This window comes from Cucurbita moschata, unplaced genomic scaffold (assembly GCF_002738365.1).
Source record: "Cucurbita moschata cultivar Rifu unplaced genomic scaffold, Cmos_1.0 Cmo_Scf00025, whole genome shotgun sequence".
Taxonomy (NCBI): Eukaryota; Viridiplantae; Streptophyta; class Magnoliopsida; order Cucurbitales; family Cucurbitaceae; genus Cucurbita; species Cucurbita moschata.
Window position 1 is genome coordinate 3,448,490 of NW_019268541.1, and position 21,389 is coordinate 3,469,878.

Sequence of the window (21,389 nt, forward strand, 5' to 3'; positions counted from 1 at the left end):
TGATATCGAGATGAGCTATGTGATTCATGTGTTTCTTTTTTATGCTTGATTACGAGGAGGAATTGGTTTCCCAAATTATATTATTACGTTTCAAATATGACGTTTTTTTTTTCATATTTTTCATCTTCATTTTAAATAAGGAAGCTAATGAAATGATTATTTTGAAACTATTTCAAGGATGAATGACTAAAATAAAAATGTTAAAAATGTCTTTACATAATTAAAACATATTCTAAAGTTTAGAAGCATAATTTAAACCTATTGAGTGTGTTCGTAAGAAAAGAGGGATAACAATAATGACAAATGAAAACAATGAGTTGATCCTCGTTAGAATAGTGAATAGATGAAGAGTTTGTATGGATTATAAAAGACTGAATAAAGTGACACGCAAGGACCTATCCTTACCATTCATTGATTAAATGCTTGATAGACTTGCACGAAAGGCACATTATTGCTTTTTAAATGGTTATTCGAGATACAACTAAATAACAATTAGTCTATAAGATCATGAGAAGACCACATTTACATGCACGTATGAAATTTTTGCCTTTGGACGAATGCCTTTTGGGTTTTGCAATGCTCTAGCAACATTTCAACGATGTATGATGATCATCTTTACTGACATGATGGAAGTGTTCATAGAGATATTCATGTATTTCTTCTCGATTTATGGATAATCATTTGAAACTTATTTGTGCAATTTGGAGAATGTTCTCTTGTATTGAATTGAGAGAAATTTCATTTCATGGTCAATGAATGGATAGTGCTAGGCCACATGATCTCAACGAAAAGAATAGTAGTGGATATATAATGCAAGGCATGATGATGATGATGATCATCATCATAGTGTATGCATCCGTACTCATCATAAAAGGGGAAGTATTCTGATATAAATGAACATACAATATGCATCATATCTCTATACTTTTTATCTTAAATCATTCATGTGACATAATCCCACACATTATTCACATATTACTCTAGGTAACATGCATGTAGTAGCTTTTACATTCATCATTCATAACATTATTTAGGAGTTGTGTATGAGAAAACTTTTCATTATCATACTACAACATGACATCTTATACATCCATATCATTGTAACATGAGTTTTCATCGTAACATTAGGTATCATCACACTATGTTATATCATCATACATCTCATGTCATCACAACATGTTACATCATCATCATACATAGTATCATAGCGCATCACATCATCATAACATATTAGAACATTATAGTATGTTACATCATCATCTCATGTCATCACAACAAGGTTGTGCTGCAGTCCCCTAAACTAGTTTTGGAGAGAGACTTGGAAATATTATCTTAAGGCCGGTATATACTTTTAATAAGATCGAGTAGGACATAAAAATTTCAGTGAGGCGCCAGAGTTTTTGTGCCCCAACCGCATTATGAACCTTACCCCGTAAGACACTCCCCTCATTTGCTCCCTCCAAAAGAAGTTGCCTGCACATAAAGAAAATAAGTTAATCATAGTTTATCACGAGGAAGAAGAGTGGTTTTCAACCTTACCACCTTAATATCCACGCTGATGAAAACAAGGAAAAACCACGAACCCTTGAATGAAACGATAGAATTCGACGTCAAAACACCTGAGATACGCCACTAAAGAGATCTTCAACGACCAAATTAGGAGTTGGGAACATAATATCATAAGGAATTCACTCCTTTCCATATAAGAAGAGTAGATGAGCTGTTCTATTAAGTACTGATTTTAGGACTTGAACAATGAGTAATTACACTAACGAGCTACAAGAGACAATTGAAAAAGAAATATCAAAGTTTATAATCCATTTCTTAGATTTAAGAAGGACAACAAAGCTCTTATTGAGAGTTAAACAAACTCAAGACCTCCCACTTACTAAACGGGTGCTCTAACCAACTAAGCTATGAGAGCTAGTTGAAACTAAAAACATACCAATTCTAGAATCGCCAAACGAACAAACATCTAAGCAACCATATCTTAAAACTCTGGTACGGTGAAAACTTTAATAAGAAAAACAAAGAAAAGAATGCAAAAGGATGCTATGATTTACCTTGTACATAGATTTGTATCATAAAATACAAACCAAATAGACTTCTTTATGCAAACGAGAAAAATAAGAAAATACTAATTTAATTTTTATGTGATAAACCCAAATCAAATAAAGCATGATCTAATCCAATATTATCGAAGAAAATTCTATCTTGATTACATTGATTACGAAGGAGAGAATTTACGTTGATATATGAAAAATCACGATTTGGTGATATAACACAGGGTCTTCCAAAAGTGGAACAAGTGTTAGAAGTGCGTTCGATTGATTCAATATCGATGAGCCTAGAAAAGAGAGTTGAGGGTTGAAACATTTTGAAGTTCATTTTATAGTCTCAAACTTTTAAAAAATATTTATTTTTATTTCAATGTAATTAATGACATAACTTTTAAGTATGTATTTTAGCACCTTAAAACATGCTTAATTTCACGTCAAATAAAATGGTTACTTTCTAAAAGCTCTAGATTCGTCAAATGAACCGAACTCCGAAGCAACCAATACTTTAAGGTTCTGATACCAGGATAACTTTATCATGAAAAAAAGTAGAAACGTACTCGGGTTGAGTGAAAAAAATCCTTTGGGTCAGCCTTGAAATTTCAAGTTGGTTAAGTTGGAGACCTGACGGTTCGAATAAGGTTTTGATACCACGATAATTTTATTATTTATGTTTTGATATCTAAATGAAATGATGAAAATGATAGTACTTTGTTTCAAATGTGACTAAGTCTTTTAATATTTTTCATCTCATTCAATATTCATTTAACCGAACTCCTAAGCCTTTGATTTGGATGAATGAGAATGACCCTGTTAGCTCATTCAATATGTTTGACATTTTGAGAACTTGACCAAATATGGAGCTGGAAACATAATATCACCAAATGAAATTCACTCATTTTCACATAAGGAAAGTAGATGAATTGCTCTCTTAAGTACTAATTTCGAGACTTGAACAATGAGATCACACCCTGTAAATGATTGAGTTACTTGTAATGATTATATAGTGGAGTGACCTATAGTTAATGCATTATTTTTTTTTATTAGTTAATGCATTATTTTTTTTATTGAAGCTTGGTAGGTCTATAATGTCCCTTGCTATGATACAAAACGTTCAATTTAATTCGAAGAGCTCAAAAATAGTTTTGTACTCGGGTTTACTATATTACATTAGTGTTATGCAGCTCAATTGAGACCGTTTAAGATCCGTTCATAGCATGTTTTGAAAAAAATCAAGTTTTCGTTATAGTATTGGTAGAGAGTTTAACTCGAGACCTCTCGCTTACGAGAGGAAACAAGTGCTCTAACCAACTGAACTACAAAAGCAACTTGAAGAAGAGAATGTATCAAATGTTGAAATGAAAAAAAAAAAGAAATTATTACTAAATAAAATTAATGTTATACCTTAGATATAGATTTATAAACAAAAATAATTACTCTAGTTGAAAAATGAACTCAAGACCTCTTGTTTACTAAACGGGTATTCTAACCAATTAAGCTACAAGAGCCACTTGAAAAAGATGTATTGAACGTTATGACAAAGAAACAAAAAAAAAATTAATTACTATAAATAATCCATTTATTAGATTTATAAACAAAAATATTTGTTCTTGTTGAGAGTTGAACTCAAGACCTCCTGCTTATTAAATAGGTACTCCAACCAACTAAGCTACAAGAGCCACTTGAAGAAAGGGATGTATCGAACGTTAAACGACAAATAAACAAATAAACAAAAATAATTGCTCTTGTTGAGAGTTGAACTCAAGACCTCCCGCTTACGAAACGGGTGCTCTAACCAACTGAGCTACAAGAGCCACTTGAAAAAGAAAATGTATCGAATGTTAAACGACAAATAAACAAAAAAAAAAAAATAATAAATCTATTTATTAGATTTATAAACAAAAACAATTGTTGAACTCAAGACCTCTCACTTACAAAACAAGTGCTCTAACCAACTGAGCTACAGGAGCCACTTTAAGAAGAGGAGGTATCGAATGTTGAAACCAAAAGAAAAAAAATTAATTACTAAATCAAATTAATGTTATACCTTAAATATAAACCATAAATAATCCATTTATTAGATTTATAAAAAAAAACAATTACTTTTGTTGAGAATTGAACTCAAGACCTCCCGCTTACTAAACGGGTGCTCTAACCAACTGAGCTACAAGAGCCACTAGAAGAAGAGGATGTATTGAACGTTGAACGACAAACAAAAAAAAAAAATTAATTAAATAAATCCATTTATTAGATTTATAAAAGAAATAATTGCTCTTGTTGAGAGTTGATCTTAAGACTTCTCACTTATGAAACAAATGCTATAACCAACTGAGCTATAAGAACTACTTAAAGAAGAGGATGTATCGAATATTAATAAATCCGTAAATAATCCAATTATTAGATTTATAAACAAAAACAATTACTTTTGTTAAGAGTTGAACTCAAGACCTCCCACTTACTAAACAAGTGCTCTAACCAACTGAGATACAAGAGCCACTTGAAGAAGAGGATGTATCAAACGTTGAACGACAAATAAACAAAAAAAAATTAATTAAATAAATCCATTTATTAGATTTATAAACAAAAATGTTTGCTCTTGTTGAGAGTTGAACTCAAAACCTCCCACTTACTAAACGGGTGCTTTAACCAATTGAGATACAAGAGCCACTTGAAAAAAAGGATGTATCGAATGTTAAACGACAAATAAACAAAAAAAAATTAAATAAATCCATTTATTAGATTTACAAACAAAAATAATTGTTCTTGTTGAAAGTTGAACTCAAGACCTCTCACTTACAAAACAAATGCTCTAACCAATTGAGCTACAAAAGCCACTTCAAGAAGAGGATGTATTTAATGTTGGAACGAAAAAAAAAATTTAATTACTAAATCAAATTAATGTTATACCTTAAATATAAACCATAAATAATCCATTTATTAGATTTATAAACAAAAACAATTGTGCTATTGTTAAGAGTTGAACTCAAGACATCCCACTTACTAAACAAGTGCTCTAACCAACTGAGCTACAAGAGCCACATAAAGAAGAAGATGTATCAAACGTTGAACGACAAATAAACAAAAAAAATTAATTAAATAAATCCACTTAATTAGATTTATAAACAAAAATAATTGCTTTTCTTGAGAATTGAACTCAGGACCTCTTGCTTACGAAACAAATGCTCTAACGAACTAAGTTACGAGAGCCACTTGAAGAAGAGGATGTATCGAATATTGAAACCAAAAAAAAAAAATTAATTACTAAATCAAATTAATGTTATACCTTAAATATGTAATTTATAAACCGTAAATAATCCATTTATTAGATTTTAAACAAAAACAATTGTTCTTTGTTCAGAGTTGAACTCAAGACATCCCACTTACTAAATGGATGCTCTAACCAACTGAGCTACAAGAGTCACTTGAAAAGGAGAATGTATCGAACATTAAACGATAAATAAATAAAAAAAATTAACGGTAAATAAATCAATTTATTAGATTTATAAACAAAAATGGGTGCTTTAACCAATTGAGCTACAAGAGCCACTTAAAGAAGAGGATGTATCAAATATTAAACGAATCCCTTAATTAGATTTATAAACAAAACAATTGCTCTTGTTGAGAGTTGAACTCAAGACCTCCCACTTCCTAAACATATACAAGAGCCACTTAAAGAAGAGGATGTATGGAACATTAAACGACAAATAAACAAAAAAAAATTAATTACTTCATATGTATTTTATAAATGGTAAATAATGCTCTAGTTGAGCGTTGAACTCAATACCTCCTACTTACTACCCTCTAACCAACTGAGCTACGTTAAAACAAAAACATACCAATTTTAGAATCATCAAACTGATGTCATCAAAACTTTAATAAGGAAAACGGGAAAGAGAATATAAAAGATTATTTTTACAAAATAGACTTCTTTATACAAACGAGAAAAATAAGCAAAATACTAATTTTTATTTTTACCGGATAAACCCAAACAAAATAAGGCACTAAGTAAATTCTATCTTATTATTGATTTTGAAGTTCATTTTATAGTCCTTAAACTTTTTAAAAATAGTTATTGTGATGTCCCTGCTTGACTGGGGAGGAAAACAAAATATCCTTTTTACGGGTGTGGAAACCTTCCCGATGCATTTTGAAGCCTTAAGGGGAAGCCAGAAAAAGAAAGCCCAAAGTGAACAATATCTACTAGCGGATTTATTATTTCAATTTAATAAATTAATGACATAACTTTTAAGATTCTAATACCATGATAACTTTACTGTGAAAAAAATTTGGAGTGTACTCGAGTTGGGCCGAAAAAATCATTTGGACCAACCTTAAAATTTTAGGCTGGTTAAGTTGGAGACATAGCACCTGGAATAAGGTTATGAAACCACGACAACTTTTAAATTTTTTTTAAATATCATTACATAATTGAAACATATTGTAAGTTTCGAAGTAGAATTTAAACCTAAAGATCAATGATACGAGGTTTTACACCATAATTATTTATTAAAAAAATAAAATCGCCCTAAGGCAACGAAAGAACTTATTCTTATTATGTCATTACAAGTTTCATAAGATTTAAAAAAGAAAGAATAATGATTTTTAAAAAAAATTTTAATTTTTTTCGTCAAGAATCTATAGAAAGAGTTTGTATAAGATTGGACTAAGAAATATTTAATCTTTTTTTATAAATTCCTTAATTGAGAAGATTAATATTTCTCATGATGATCAGATGTGACTCGATTTTAATCTTGAATAAGTTATGAAGTCTTGCTTGCGAGTGTTTGTTATTTCGTTTGCATGAGTGAGAATGACTCTTGTAGCTCATTCAATATGTGTTTGTCATTTCGTTTGCATGAGTGAGAATAACTCTTGTAGCTCATTCAATATGTTTGCTATTTTGAGAGAAATATAATATTACGAGATGAGATTCACTCATTTTTACATGAGGAAAGTAGATGAGTTGTTCTCTTAAGTAATAATTTCGGGACTTGAACAACGAGGTCTCACCCTCTCATAAACAAAGTGTTCATTAGACAATCAATGATACTTAAGGTAAAAAGATGTAATTATAGGGGTAAAATTTGTAATTACAATTAAAATATTCGAACCGGTTTCTTATACTATGTTAACTTTGTGAAAGAAAAAAACACCTAGGATTAAAATTGTGATTGTATAATCAATTTCCTGGATTTATGATGGAAACAACAATAATGCTTGGAAATTACGTCAACAAAGTTTTGTCCTAAAATTGAATTGAAACTTATGCTCTTGTTGAGAGTTGAACTCAAGACCTCTCGCTTACGAAACAAGTGCTCTAACCAACTGAGCTACAAGAGCCACTTGGAAAAGAGGACGTATCGAACATTGAAACGACAAATAAAAATATCGTATTATGAAATACACACCCAAGAGACATATTTATACTTAGATGTGTACTTTATAAATGATAAATAATCCATTTTAAGACCTCCCGCTTACTAAAGCAGTGCTCCAATCAACTAAGCTACGAGAGCTACTTCACACTAAAAACATACGACTTCTAGAATCGCCAAACGAGACACCTAAGCAACCATATCTGAGAACTCTGATACCATGAAAACTTTAATAAACAAAAACGGGGAAGAGAATGCAAAAGACTGCTACGGTTTACATTGTACATAGAATTGGATTATAAAATACAAACCTAAGAGATATCTTTATACAGACGAAAATAATAAGCAAAATACTAATTATCAAATAAACTCTAACCTAATCCAATATTATCCAAGTAAATTCTATCTTGAAGTTTATTGGATAGTCCTTCAACTTTTAAAAAAATTATTTATTATTTTAATTTAATAAATTAATGTCATAACTTCAATGATGTATTTTAGAACATTAAAAGTAGGAGTGTACTCGAGTTGGATGGAAAAAATTCTTTGGATAACTCTGAAATTTCAGGCGGGTTAGGTTGGAGACCCAATGACCCGAATAAGGTTCTAATTCCATGATAACTTTATTATTCATGTTTTGATATTTGAATGAACTATATGATTCTCGGTAATGTTGAATTGGATCCTCATATTATATTACATTATTTTACAAATCGTCACCATCATTTTTTCGTCTTTATTTTAATAAGAACGTCGACAAGTAATTATTATATCAACCTTAATTAAGAAAATCGTAGAAATATTAAATATAGAATCAATTTTGGCCGTCATTATAAACTTTCAATTTCATCATATTGAACGGGTAATTTTTTTTTCCACCATATTTGCAAGGAGAAGAAAGTTGCATAATTCTATATTATCCGACATCATTAAAGTATCGTTAATTTGAGCATAACTCAGTCGATAATATACATAACATTATGCTAAAGATCAATGCTACGAAGAGTTCTTTCAAAAGTGCGTTCAAATCTCCCCGCTTCATCAAAGAGTTAATTCTTTCAAAAGGCTCGCACAAGCCTTGACCTTGTGTTCAAATCATAGCAATGAAGATCTTGTGGAATGTGAAAAGCTTCTCTATCGTTGGAATATTTCAAGGAGTCTTGCAAGCTACAAAGGTAGAATTCTTGCTCTCGTATTTATTGTTTTTCTTTCATTCTTAATAAAATCAAAACGGTTCTCAATGTTTCCGCTATATGGATGAAGAGTTCTTTCCGCTATATGGATGAAGAGTTCATTCCCTTCATATAATTTATGACCATAATTAGCGCCTTAAAATAAATTAAAGAAACACCTTAGCTCTAAATTATCATCTTCCCAAAATTTATAACCATCTAAGAATAAATGGAGTTTGAACTTATAGGGTTATATCTATACATAGTAGGAGAATCCTTTGTTATTAGAGTTGTGTCTCCTGATTTTCGGGTTTGTTGTCGTGGATCAAGAACTACGCATGTAATCTTCATTGTACACATCTCCTATATATATATATATATATGAGGTCGTGACCCATAGAGGTCATTGCGTCATTCAACTTAACATGGTATTAGAGCCAAGATACATTCATTAACAATGTCAACCATACCTTCTTCTTCCTCCTCCTCCCCATCCACCATCTCCAACACGATCTCATCTACCATGGCGTTGACCTTTGCCCCAATCCCTCTCCACCACGCTGTCACAATCTGTCTCACCAAGAACAACTTCATCATATGGTTCACCCAACTCCTCCCCTTCCTACGGAGTACAAAGCTTATGGGCTACCCCAATGGCCCCATTGTCGCACCTGCCAGGCGGGTCCCTTCCTCAACCATTGTTGGTGATGACTTGATCTCTAATCCGGCCTGTGATCGGTGGTATGCTGGTCGTGGTGGTCAGCAGAATAATCGTGGGTGTGAGGATTGTGGTTGTGCCATTCTCGAGGTAGCGCACCCTCTTATTCTGCTGGTGGCCGTCGTGACCCTTCTGCTAGTCCTTCCTGCTAAATCCGCGGCAAAGTGCGGCGTACTGTCATTCACTGCTAGTATAGGATGGATGAGTCTTATCACGATGAACCTCCTTCTGTTGCACTGGCGGCTACTTCCTCCTACAAGGTTGATCCAAATTGATATAGTGACACAGGCACCACTAATCATATCATCAGTGACCTGGATCGTTTCGTTGTGCGTGAACCCTACTATAGAGGTGAAAAAGTTCAAATCGGCAATAGAGCAGGTTCGCGGATTTTGCATGCTGGTCATTCTTCAATTAATACTGTTGTTCGTTCTCTTGCATTGCGTAATCTTTTGCATGTGTCTAAAATTTTCAAACATCTTTCCGTTCATAAATTTTCTCGTGATAATGACGTATTATTTGAATACCATCCTTGGCATTTTTCTATTAAGGATTAACAGTCGAGGAAAGTCTTATGGATGGGAGGTGTGAGTCTGGTCTCTATCCTATCAAGTCATATGATGTCGATGATCTCAAGCATGCCTTAGTGAATAGATCTACTAGTCATGCCCAATGACATGCACATCTTGGACATCCTTCATCTCAAGTAGTGAAGTCAATTTTACATCTTAATAATATTTAATGTGCTAGTAAGTCACCTATGTCAGTTTATAATGTGTGTCAAAAAGTCACCAGTTACCATACACTAGTTCTTTTCTTCGGTCTTCGTCACCTTTGGAATTGATTTTTTCTGATGTTTGAAATCCTGCACCTCCATTAGTTGGGGGCTTTAAAAGGGTAGTTTTATTTTTTTGTTAATTTGAGTGAGATTTGAAACTCAGTCGTTGAAAGAGAAGACGAAAAGGAAAACTGAAAGGCCAATAACTATTTCAGGAATAGTGGTAACTGTTTCATCGTGAGTTAGAAAATGATGACATATGGGATAGCCAATTTTAACCTTTAGAAAACTATAAATTAGTTTGTTTTTCATGGTAAAAAGAAGAGCAAAAAGAGCAAGAAGAGCAAGTAAAGCAAGTAAAGTTGTCTCATTTAAGTACAATGTAATAGAAAAAGGGTTTTTCAGAATTTCTTGTCTCCTTGTCTCTCCCCTCTCGACATCTCCTTCATAGTATCGTGAGTATTATTATAACAAATTAGTATCAGAGCGAGCTTTTATTTCAACAAATTGGTATTAGAGCCGATGGCGAATATGATGGGACAAATGTCGCTACCACGATTAATGAAGAAGAACTACGAGAATTGGAGCATCCAAATGAAAGCTCTTCTCGGTTCTCATGACGCATGGGAGGTGGTCGAAGAAGGTTTCAAAGAACCAAAGGATACCACGGGTTATACGGCGGCGCAAAACAAGGCGCTAAAAGAATTGCGATCAATGGATAAGGCAGCATTATACATGCTGTTCCGGACTGTTGACGAGTCGGGCTTTGAGAAGATTGCCACGGCAACTACTTCAAAAGAAGCGTGGGACACTTTAGAAAAGGTGTTCAAAGGAACCGATCGAGTTAAGCAAGTGCGTCTCCAAACTCTGCGTGGCGAGTTGGAGAGCATGAAGATGAAGGAGTCAGAAAATGTATTTGACTACATTACGTGCGTACAGACCGTGGCAAATCAACTAAATCGAAACGGAGAAAAATTACCCGAGACGCATGTTGTGGAGAAGATTTGAGCTCGTTAACCAACAACTTCAAGAATGTTGTATGTGCGATAGAAGAGTCAAAGGACCTAGCGAAGTTCACGGTCGACGAGCTCACCGGTTCTCTCGAGGCACATGAACAACGTAAGAAGAAAAAGGAGGAGACACTCGATCAAGCACTTCAAACCAAAGCATCAATAAAGGATGAAAAGGTACTCTACACTCAAAATATTCAAGGTAGAGGTCGTGGAAGTCGCGAGAATGGTCGAGGTCGTCAAGATAGTAGAAATGAATAAAATTATAAGGAGAAGAGATAGTCGAGCCAGGAAAATTGGCGTGGAAGAGGACGCAATCAAGGATGCAGTCAAGGATATAATTCCAACATCAAATATTACAAATGTCAAAATTATGGCAACTATGCACATAATTGTAACTCGACAAATGTTACAATTGTGGCAGAATGAGTCATTATGCAAGAGATTGTCGAGCCAAGGAAAAGGTGGAAGAAATGATCAACCTCGCCTTGGATGACGAACAAGTAGAGGCATTCTCTTGATGGCCCAAAATGAAGAGCTAAATACAAAAGGACACGGCGGCGCGAATGACGATGGCGATAATCGTGAGGCGGTGGAAACTGTTGGAAATGAGGTGATGCGCAGCGGATGTGGCAAAATCCTAATAGCGGAGATGAGAAAATCGAAGAAAGATGAACAACCGGATAACAGAGAGGTCGAACTCGAAGAGAGAGAGCTCCAATGGCCGAAAAGAAAATTTGAGGAAGAAAGAAGAAAGAGGAAGAGAAAATGGAAGAAGAAAACAAAAAGTTAGAAATGAAGGATGAAAGGTTAGAGAAGGAAGTTGCTGAGATGAGTGAGAGTTCCTCTTCTCTCAAACAGGAGAAGGAAGAGAATGGGAAGGTAATCTCTGAACTTGTGAAGAAAGTTGAAGAAGCTGTGGAGAGTGGCTTGTTAATAGAGATTCATACTCTAGTAGACGAGTTAGTGAGGGAGGAGAATGATATAGAGATGCTGACTCAACAGAGAGACTCACTCGATGTGAACCTGAATCGAGTCCAATAGAAGGCAGTGAATTTATGACACACGATTGAGATACTCACTAGTGATAAAGCCGAAATGGAGGAAGCAAAAATAGAAGTTGAAAATGTCGTTGTGGACTTGCGAATGGAATTGAGTAAACTGAACGAAGCTATGACGTCTGAGTCAAGCGTGGTAGAGAATGAGAGAAATGAGGAGTTGGTGTCTCAAATGGGTTGTTTTCGAGAAGCTCCAAATGAAGTCTCATCAGAAAAGGACAAGTTCAGTTTGCCGCTCGAGGACAAGGAGAGGAAATTGAAGAAACCACGACTGAGCTCGAAAAAACGAAAACGGCACAGGTGGAATCAATGAATATAGCCTTTAAGTTTACAGGGGAGTTTTGTTGGAATAAACTTAAATGAAAAGTGTAGTTTTATTATTTTGTTAATTTTAGGGAGATTTGAAACTCAGACATGGAAAGAAAAGACCAAAAGGAAAAATGAAAGGCCAATAACTATTTCAAGAACAGTGGGTTAGAATATGATATCATATGGGATAGCCAATTTTAGCTTTTAGAAAACCTATAAATTAGTTTGTTTTCGATGGTAGAAAACAGAGCAAGAAGAGCGAGAGAGCAAGTAGAGCAAGTAGAGTTGTCTCATTTAAGTACAGTGTAATAGAAAAAGAGTTTTTCAGAATTCCTTGTCTTCTTATCTCTCCCCTCTCAACATCTCCTTTACAGTACCGTAAGTGTTATTTTAACAAATTAGTATCAGAGCGAACTTTTATATCAACAAATCCAGCACTTACTGCTCATCCGTATGGTACTCGATTGAGGCACAATTTTAAGCAACCCAAAGTGCGTACAAATGAAACAGTAACATATTTCGTGGTTCGGTCTTCTGCCTCTGAATCTACATATATATTACTGATATGGAGCATCCCCTCTGGTGTCAGGCAATGAATGATGAATTTCAGGCACTTCTCAAAAATAAGACATGACACTTAGTTCCTCCTCGTGCTAGTCTTAACTGTTAGGATCGCACAATAACGCACACGCTCGATCTAGATGAACACAAAAATAGGATAGAGAAAAGTGCAAGGAGAACTCTGGCTAAAAGAATTTTTTTTTTTATTGATGACTTCAAGTATGTACCGTAAGAGAGAATTACAGAGAATAGAAAGTACCTTTCAAAGCTCTACCGGACGGGATATTTATATAGTTTAGTTTACTATATATAGCTTTATCAGATTTAACCATCTACTATATATAGCTATTTACTATATATAACTTTACCCGATTTAACCATCTACTATATATAGCTATTTACCATATATAGTTTTACCGGATATAGCTTTACCAAATATAGCTTTACCGGATATAACCGTTGACCAAGCTATAAATAAGCAGCAGGCTCCATAACCTAACAATTCTCCCACTTGGAGACTGATCTAGTCAACCAAGAATTTCATTCTCAAACGACCATGAGCATCTTCATGGTCTTCATGGCACTTTGCACAATCTCAATATTTCAACATCAACACATTTTGTCAACATGTTTGCTGGATTCTTTGCACCCTCTATCTTCTCCAAACACATCATCATCTTTCACTAACTTGCAAGTGAAATGGTGTATCGTCTTCTGTGTTTTCTCTTTAAATGATAGACCGGGTTCCTTCGCCAACTATATGACACTTTGACTATTTCTGTAAAGAATATCTTCGTGCTGCTTCTTGCCCATTCTTCCAGATATTCAATCATCCATATCGTCTTCTTTCTAGCTTCACCTATTGCTACGTACTCAATCTCAGTACAACGCATTTTTGAAGCCTAGACGTCCCATCATCCATGACTTGCTCCTACTTGGTTGTATCCTCCAACTGTAGGGCCTCATCAAAGGGTTGTGGTTCTCTTTCATCAGCAACAGATAGTGTAATGAAGGTACATACGTATCTGGTACTCTGATAGTACAAGATGATCTTCTCAACACCAGTTTAGGTGTCACTTGCTCCACTGCTGATTCCTCCGCAACAACCTCAAGAGTTTGTTGAGTATCTGCTACAAGATCACTTGGTGATTTTCTCCGCAACTCAACGTCAACTCCCACTTGCTTTGTTGTCTTGGAACCTTGCTCCACATCTGGTTCCTCAGCAGTAGTCTCAGGAGTTTCTTGAGTATCTGCTACAATATCACTAGGTGAGTTTCCCTGCAACTCAAGCTCAACTCCCACTTGCTTCGTGGTCTTGGAACCTTGCTCCACATCTGGTTCCATTTCCAACCGCACTTTCTTCAATTCTCTGGCGGTCTTTGTGAAGCTAACTCGTTTCTGCTTGCTCATAACGTAGTTCTCACAACGACCCATATCAACAGATTTCAGACCTTCTAAAACTTCTTTCGTAGCCAGCCTCTTCATTTCTTTCGCGCTCATATGTTCAAGTCTATTGTGCCGTAGACTTGAATTTGAAGCACTCTCAGCAACAGCAGCTATGTTCATACACCCTGCAGTGGTATATAAGGTTCCAGATTTTGAGCCACGTGCTACCACCGTAGCACCCTTCATAATCTTCCACGAACTCTTCCCTAACTTTGTTGCATAACCTGTGCTGTCCAATTGACCAATAGAGATCAGATTCTTCTTGAGACCAGGAATATATCTGACATCCTTTAATGTCCACTGATTTCCTGCTGGAGTTTTATGCATACATCTCATTTTCCTTTAATCTCCAAATCTTTGTTGTCGGCAAGATACACCTTCTCGAAATTTCCAGACTTGAAATTCCGGAACAACTCTTTATTTGGAGACGAATGAAAAGATGCACCTGAATCCAAAATTCAGGATTCAATCGAACTATCCACGCTGAGGATTAGAGCATCCCTAATGGCTTCTGCTGAATTTATAGAATCATCGTCATCTCTAGATTTGTGATTCTGCTTCCTCTTTGGTCTTGTACAACCTGTCCGAAAGTGACCTTTTTCTCCACAATTCCAATACGTTACGTTGTCTATTTGGAGATTTTTCTCGGTTCTTTGATTTTGATCACCCTTTGTTTGGGCCCTTCGGTTTTCTTCTTCCCCTTCGATCAACACTGAGAGCATTGCCTGATGAATCTCCAGTTTTCCGTTTGCGAATACTTTCGCTGAGAACTACATCTCGAATTTCACCAAACTTCAATTTATCAGATCCTCGGGAACTGCTGATTGCGGCAACAACAGTATCCCATGACTTGGATAAGGATGACATCAAAATCAACGCTTTAATTTCATCTTCGAAATTAATTTCCACCGAACTCAGTTGAATTATGATCATATTGAATTCATTTATATGATCAACAACAGGTCCACCTTCAGACATCTGTAGATTGAACAATCTCCGCATCAAATACACCTTGTTCATAGCCGATGGTTTTTCATATATATTTGATAGCGCCTTCAATAGATCTGACGTTGTCTTCTCCTTGATAATGTTGAACGCCACGTTTCTGGATAGCGTCAACCGGATCAGCCCCAAGGCTTGTCGATCCTTGAGCTTCCACTGTTCCGTGGTCATGGTATCCGGCTTCACCCCCAACAGAGATTTGTGAAGATCTTTCTGTTACAGATAATCTTCAATCTGCATCTTCCAGAAACCGAAATCGGATCCATCGAACTTCTCAATTCCAATCTTTGAACTTTCCATCTTTACAGATCGTGGTGAATTTCGCCTAGCTCTGATACCAGTGGTTAGGATCGCACAACAACGCACACGCTCGATCTAAATGAATACAAAGAATAGGATAGAGAAAAGTGCAAGGAGAACTCTGGCTAAAAGGATTTTTTTTTTATTGATGACTTCACGTATGTACAGTAAGAGAGAATTACAGAGAATAGAAAGTACCTTTCAAAGCTCTACGAGATATATATATAGTTCAGTTTACTATATATAGCTTTACCAGATTTAACCATCTACTATATATAGCTATTTACCATAAATAGCTTTACCAGATATAGCTTTACCAAATATAGCTTTACCGGATATAACCGTTGACCAAGCTATAAATAAGCAGCAGGCTCCATAACCTAACATTAACGTTATTGATTGCAATGAAATTTTCAAACTCAAGCAAAAGTCAGATGGCTCTATTGATCGCTACAAAGCACGCCTGGTTGCTGAAGGGTTTAAACAGTAGTATGGCGTTGATTATGATGATACCTTCAGTTCGGTTGTTAAGCCCACTACCATTCGACTCTTATTATCTCTTATTGTTTCTCATGGTTGGGCTATTTAGTAGATTGATATTTAGAATGTTTTTCTCATGACCTTCTTAATGAAGATGTTTATATAAAGCAAATCCCCTGGATTTGTGGATTCTTAACATCTTGGTTATCTCTGCAAGCTTAAGTCACTTTATGGCTTCAAACAAGTTCAGCGTGCTTGGTTTTCTCACCTTAGCTCCAAACTATTACAACTAGGTTTTACACCTTCAAAGGCTGATGTCTCTCTTTTCATTTTTACTATTACAACTAGGTTTTACACCTTCAAAGGCTGATGTCTCTCCTTTCATTTTTAATAAGGTGGGCATTCGGATGTATTTCCACATCTATGTTGATGATATTATTATCATCAGCTTATCTTCTATGGCTACTGAGAAACTTCTTATATAGTTTCAAGATGATTTTGTTGAGATTGAGGTTTGCCATACTTCAATTTTCTTGAGATTGAAGACTTGTTCTGACACAGCTTAAATACATTCAAGATTTATTTTTCGGAACCAATATGCTCAACTTCAAAAGTGTTTTTCCATACTTCAATTTTCTTGAGATTGAGGACTTGTTCTGACACAGCTTAAATACATTCAAGATTTATTTTCCAGAACCAATATGCTCACCTTCAAAAGTGTGCCCACGCCTATGCTTCCTAGTGAGAAATTTTTATTGGATGGTGGTGAAAAGCTCTCACCTGAGGATATTACTCACTATCGGAGTTTCGCTGGTGCTCTCCAATATTTGTCTCTGACACGGTCCTGATATCTCCTTCTGTATCAAGAGAGTCTGCCAGTTTCGCTGGTGCTCTCCAATATTTGTCTCTGACACGGTCCTGATATCTCCTTCTGTATCAAGAGAGTCTGCCAGTTCATGTCCTCCCCGACTTTTGTACATTGGGTAGCGTTCAAACAGATGCTAATTGGGCCGAGAGGCTATGTGAAATTCTTTTGTGGCAGTCTTATCTCCCGGAGTTCAAGGACACAATCGATAGTTTCTCGTTCTAGTAGGGAGGCCGAATACAAGGCGGTTGCTGATGCCACTGCCAAATTAATCTGGGTTCATGTCCTCCCCGACTTTTGTACAAGGATCAAGCTCGCCGATAATCATGACAAAGCCATTGCAATTGAGGGGCGTGTTAAACATAGAAGGTTATATCTATACCTACGAGGATGTGACCCCATTGAGGTCATTGGGCCATTATGAAAATGTATGTTTTAGTTGAACTCAATACCTCTTACTTCTTACCGAACAAGTTGAGAGTTGAACTCAATACCTCTTACTTACAAAACAAGTGTTCTAACCAACTAAGCTACAGGAGCCACTTGAAAAGGAGGTCGTATTGAACGTTGAAACCACAAATAAACAAATACTCGATACCTAAGAGACCTATTTTTCTCACCTATTTATACTATAAGAAAAATAATTATCTACTATAATGAAAAATAATTAATTTTAATCTAGAATTGAACTCAAGACCTCTCGCTTACGAAACAAGTGCTCTAACCAACTGAGCTACAAGAGCCACTTGAAAAAGAGGAATATTGAACGTTGAAATGACAAATAAACAAATACTCGATACCTAAGGAGAAAAATAATTAATGTTATACTTTAGATATGTACTTTTATAAATGGTACATAATCTATTTCTTAAACTTTTTAATGCACCAATGCTCTTGTTAAGAGTTCAACTCAAGACCTTTCACGAAACAAGTGCTCTAACCATCTAAGCTACGAGAGTCACGTTAAAAAGAGGACGTATTGTAATTGAAACGACAAATAAATAAATACTCGAACACTCTATGTCTTAAGTTTATGATACCATGTTAACTCTATGTAAGGAAAAACGACTACCATTTACATTATATGTAAAATTGTATTATGAAATACGTACCTTAAACAAATACTCGAACACTCTATGTTTTAAGTTAATGATACCATGTTAATGGTAAGAGACCTATAAACAATGCTCTTGTTGAGAGTTGAACTCAAGACCTCCCGCTTACTAAACGGGTGCTCTAACCAACTGAGCTACAAGAGCCACTTAAAAAAAAGGATGTATTGAACATTAAACGACAAATAAACAAAAAAAAAAAATTAATGTAAATAATCCATTTTTATTAGATTTATAAATAAAAACAATGTTCTTGTTGAGAGTTGAACTCAAGACCTCCCGCTTACTAAACAGGTGCTCTAACCAACTGAGCTACAAGAGCCACTTAAAAAGGAGGATGTATTAAATGTTGAACGATAAATAAAAAAAAATTAACGGTAAATAATCCATTTTTATTAGATTTATAAACAAAAACAATGCTCTTATTGAGAGTCAAGACCTCCGGCTAACTAAACAAGTGCTCTAACCAACTGAACTACAAGAGATAGTTGAAACTAAAAACATACTAATTCTAAAATCAGGAAAGGAAGAAACATCCAAACAACCATATCTTAAAGACAATGATACCATGAAAACTTTAGCAAGAAAAAACGGAGAAAAGAATGCAAAAGACGGATATGATTTACATTGTACATAGAATTGGATCATAAAATACAAACCAAAGAAAATTATTTATACAAACGAAAAAAATAAGTAAAATGCTAATTTTTATTTTTACCGAATAAACCCAAATCAAATAAAGCATAACCTATTCCAATATTATCAAAGTAAATTCTATCTTGATTACTATTTTATAATCTTTGAAGTTTTAAAAAATATTTATTTATTATTTCAATTTAATAAATTAATGACATAACTTATATGTATATTGATATTGTGCTCGAGTTGGAGTTGGAGACCTAAAAAATTAGGATACATGTTTTTTGATCTTTGTCATTTATATGTATATTGATATTTTTAAAATTATTATTTTAAAATCATTTCAATGACTAAAATAAAAATATTAAAAGTGTAATCATATAATAGAAACATATTCTAAAGTGTAATTTAAAACTATCATTTATGTCACATGTATCAATATTTTACAAGTTGTGGCTATTATTTTTTTTTATCTTGATTTTAATGGGAGCGTCCACAAGTAATTATTTTGAAATAAATTTAAATTAAAGAGAAAAAATAAAATTTATTAGAGGGTTAAATTTGCAACGCTTCATGAAACATTTATCTCCGTTTGAAGTACAATCCAATTAAATTGAAAGTTGAAGGGTAAATTCGATATCTCCCAACAAACTTAGGGTTAAACTAGATTTTTTTTTTCGCCATATTTCCAAAGAGAAGAAAGTTGCAAAATTCTATATTCTAAAGATCGAGCATAATACAGTTAATAAAATGCCTAATATTGTAATTAAATACCTAATATAAAGAACATTGTAACAACAAATAAACTTAGTTGAACTCAACTAAGCAGGTGTTCTAACCAACTGAGCTATGAGAGTTAGTTGAAACTAAAAAACTACCAATTCTAGAATTGCTAGATGAAGAAATATATCTTAGGACTCTGATACCATGAAAACTTTAACAAAGAAAACGAAGAAGAGAATGCAAAGGACTGCTACTGTTTACATTATACACAGAATTGGATCATAAAATACAAACAAAAGAGACATCTTTTATACAAACGACAAAAATAAGCAAAATACTAATTTAATTTTACAAAGATAAACCCAAATCAAATAAAGTCTAACCTAATCCAATAGTCGGCGTTCCTCGAAAGTGCTCCAAGCTATTGTCATCATATCATCATATAACGTTATCATATAACATACATCATAATCATTATGTCATTGTTGTCATATCATCATCACATAATGTTATACATCGTCATCGTATCATCATCAGATAACGTTATCATATCATCATTATTATTATAATTAGCCAACACATCAATTCATATAAAGCATAAATGACAGGTGCAAGGGCTACTAGGCACATGTCGTCATCAATAATGCAAGTCTTCTGACCGAACTGATAGTAAGGCCAATTACTTGTTTGGCCTTAGCCTACGTTCTCCCTACACTTAAGTACGTTTGGATTCTATTTCTTGAATTTGCTCCAAATATCGTCTAGAGTTTTTTCCTATTCGAATGTCCATATTATTTTCATTAATAACTCACATTTCTAATCTAAATTAACTTCAACTTTGAAATAGGACCCTATAATGACCTTAGTTGCCTTTAACTAATGTCACATTCAACTTGGGATGGTAAAAAAAATGTAGGAATCAGTATCAAATATTGCAACCAGAGTCGAATAACCCATTTTTGAGCCGTTAGAGACATCGAGCTAAGTTGTTAATGTCGTGTGAGCCGAACAAATTGGTGTTGGCATGCAAAACACGTCACTTTCAGGAGGTGACCATCTAAGAATAAATGAAGCTTCATTCTTTTTTAACGTGACATGAAATGCAATAATTTGTGATAATTTGAGCAACATCTTCTTTACATGTTCCTTAAAGTTTATATTGCATGATTGATGCCTTGGTTCATATCATCACGTGTTTCTTTTGTGAGGAGGCTGAAAATACCCATAAAATAGTATGTAAAAAGAAGATTACAAAATAAGGAAGGAATGAAACTGAGCTCCTTTCACCTCTAGAAATTTGAGTATCATCGTTGTCATTTCTGTCATTTCTAAGATTTCAAGTCATCTTTGGGGTAGATTGCAATTGAGCTATTCAATCAAGTCTTGATCAAGTTCGATGGTAGAGTAAATCAATTTACACCTCTAGAAATTTGAGTATCATCGTTGTCATTTCTGTCATTTTTAAGATTTCAAGTCATCTTTGGGGTAGATTGTAATTGAGCTATTCAATCAAGTCTTGATCAAGTTCGATGGTAGAGTAAATCAATTTCCACCTCTAGAAATTTGAGTATCATCGTTGTCATTTCTGTCACTTCTAAGATTTCAAGTCATCTTTGGGGTAGATTGCAATTGAGCTATTCAATCAAGTCTTGATCAAGTTCGATGGTAGAGTAAATCAATTTTCACCTCTAGAAATTTGAGTATCATCGTTGTCATTTCTGTCATTTCTAAGATTTCAAGTCATCTTTGGGGTAGATTGCAATTGAGCTATTCAATCAAGTCTT

The 21,389-nt window shown here is 34.4% G+C and overlaps 5 non-coding genes across 5 annotated transcripts; all 5 read right to left on the minus strand.

The window, feature by feature from the left end:
* Positions 1-3,797: 3,797 nt before the first annotated feature.
* Positions 3,798-3,871, minus strand: TRNAT-CGU. Its single transcript has one exon. It is a non-coding gene; the product is annotated as a tRNA-Thr (tRNA).
* Positions 3,872-4,157: 286 nt separating this feature from the next.
* On the minus strand, positions 4,158-4,231 carry TRNAT-AGU. Its single transcript has one exon. It is a non-coding gene; the product is annotated as a tRNA-Thr (tRNA).
* Positions 4,232-7,323: 3,092 nt separating this feature from the next.
* TRNAT-CGU lies at positions 7,324-7,397 on the minus strand. Its single transcript has one exon. It is a non-coding gene; the product is annotated as a tRNA-Thr (tRNA).
* Positions 7,398-18,316: 10,919 nt separating this feature from the next.
* On the minus strand, positions 18,317-18,390 carry TRNAT-AGU. The gene has a single exon. It is a non-coding gene; the product is annotated as a tRNA-Thr (tRNA).
* Positions 18,391-18,491: 101 nt separating this feature from the next.
* TRNAT-AGU lies at positions 18,492-18,565 on the minus strand. The gene has a single exon. It is a non-coding gene; the product is annotated as a tRNA-Thr (tRNA).
* Positions 18,566-21,389: the final 2,824 nt, after the last annotated feature.